This window comes from Pezoporus occidentalis, unplaced genomic scaffold (genome assembly GCF_034315485.1).
Source record: "Pezoporus occidentalis ecotype Australia unplaced genomic scaffold, CSIRO_AGI_Poc_V1 ctg232, whole genome shotgun sequence".
Lineage (NCBI taxonomy): Eukaryota > Metazoa > Chordata > Aves > Psittaciformes > Psittacidae > Pezoporus > Pezoporus occidentalis.
The window spans coordinates 306,975-307,278 of NW_026914201.1; positions in this window are offsets into that span (position 1 = coordinate 306,975).

Here is a 304-nt window from a genome sequence, read left to right on the forward strand (position 1 = left end):
AATTTCTGGATGAAAAAGCAAAAGTTTTTGCAAAGGCTACAGGTGTAAACCATCAAGAAGTACAAAGTATATGTTGAAATACAGTGCTTTCTCTTTTCTCCATATCAGATAAATGTTGATGTCTGTTCACTGCTATAAAGCAGACTTTATGCTTAGTCTGAGTTGAAGTAGAAACACAAAATAGAGACAGCCACAAAGAAGACGATGTTGCTTTATGTTTATTTACTAATGCTTACAAAAGTTCTGAATGTATAGCGATGCTAAACATTAATTGCTGCTAGATTATCTTTTGCGATGAATCCTA